The sequence below is a fragment of the Oryzias melastigma genome, linkage group LG1 (genome assembly GCF_002922805.2).
Source record: "Oryzias melastigma strain HK-1 linkage group LG1, ASM292280v2, whole genome shotgun sequence".
NCBI lineage: Eukaryota > Metazoa > Chordata > Actinopteri > Beloniformes > Adrianichthyidae > Oryzias > Oryzias melastigma.
This window is the reverse complement of record NC_050512.1, coordinates 30074186-30075973: the sequence shown is the minus strand read 5'-3', so window position 1 is coordinate 30075973 and position 1788 is coordinate 30074186.

Below are 1788 nucleotides of genomic sequence, written 5' to 3'. Positions count from 1 at the left end.
CATCTTTTCTTATTTTCTTCTAAAATTTAGTGTAAAATATTTTCTAATGAGCTCAAAATAATGTTGGTTTATGGAGGGATTTTTGTGAAACCATATTGTAAGCAAAAGTCACAATTTAGGATCAAAACTGTCTAAATGTAAAGTGTTAAGAATACAAATTCATAATTTGCTAATTAGAATATTTAATATTAAAGAACAAAAAGAAAATTACATTTTAGAAGTCAAAACCCAATAATAGAAAATGAAACAATTCAAAAAACAAAAGTAATTCCCAGAAATCAAAAGTCAAATCAAATTAGAAAATAAACCGGACATCGTCGATCTGATCTAATTTGATTTGAAAAGGTTTATTTCAAGCAATCAAAGCAAGAATAATGCATGTGCCATATTGAAAAATTACATTTTAGTTTTGAGATTTACTTAGAAAAGAATAGATTTAGATTACTTATAAAGATTTGTGATTAGTACGGAGCATTTCTAATATAACTTGCATAACTTTACATTAAAATGATCAACAAATAAATAAAATAAATGTATTTATTTCTTTTTTTTTCTCAATTATTTTCTTTTTACTTTTTTAATTGTGATTGGGATCTTTAATATGGTTTTGGCGTTGAGTGATTTGATGGTTATATATTTGCCCTTCAGGGCCACCGTACCTGGACAAATGAGAATCTTCAGCGACAAAAATGGAGCAGAAAACCTGGTAATATTAGGCAAAACTATTTTTTTCTAATTGAACCCGTTATGACATAAATAACATAGATCAATCACAAACAGAACTTAAAAAGTGACTAAAATGATCTAAAAATAAATAAAAAAAACTAAACTTGATGCAAAAACTCACACAAAGAGAAAAAACTGAGGATATTTAGGAAGCATTGTGCAGGTTTCTCAATAACCTAAAGCGAATTAAAAGAAAACCAACTAAAAGTTTGTAAGCTAAAAATAAATCAGGATAGTATGTAGTGAGAATGAAGGATAAACTTTGTATTTCTGAACAAAAAAGGTCCCTAAAAGTCAATTAGGAGTGTCTAACAAGAACACGGGGGCAAATACTTCCCTCCACGCCGGCTGAACCCCGTTCCTCTGCTCTTTGACAGGTGGCATTCACCCCGTCGGGGTGCAGCTCGCCCCAAAGGCCCTGCAGCACAAAACGGCGTGACAGAGCTGGGCCCATCAGACAATAGGAGCATGGGGTGAGGGGGTGGAGGCAATAATACAGGCCTTATATTCATGAGCTAATACACCCCTGTAACCCCACATCACCCGCCACTCCCTAAACCTTCCATCAGCCCCCATCTTTTCTTTATTGTGGTCGCTGTGGTGGGAGTTTGAAAAGAGTTGATTTGTGTGTGTGTGTTTGTTTTCATGACATATCAGTACACTTTTTATAATAACACACCTACAATATGAGTACTTCTGGAAATATCAGGACATTTTTTGGGTCCTCATTTTTTTGAGCCATCTATTATTGTTCTAGAAGCTCCAAATATGTGTGTGTGTGTGTGTGTGTGTGTGTGTGTGTTTGCTTTCATGACATGTCAGTACATTTTTATAATAACACACAATATGAGTACTTCTGGAAATATCAGGACATTTTTTGGGTCCTGATTTTTCTGAGCCATCTTTAGTGTTCTAGAAGCTCCAAATGTGTGTGTGTGTGTTTGTTTGTTTGTTTGTTTTCATGACATGTCAGTACATTTTATGATAACACCTACAAAATTAGTACTTGTGGAAATATCAGGACATTTTTTGGGTCCCTTATTTTTCTGAGTCATCTTTAGT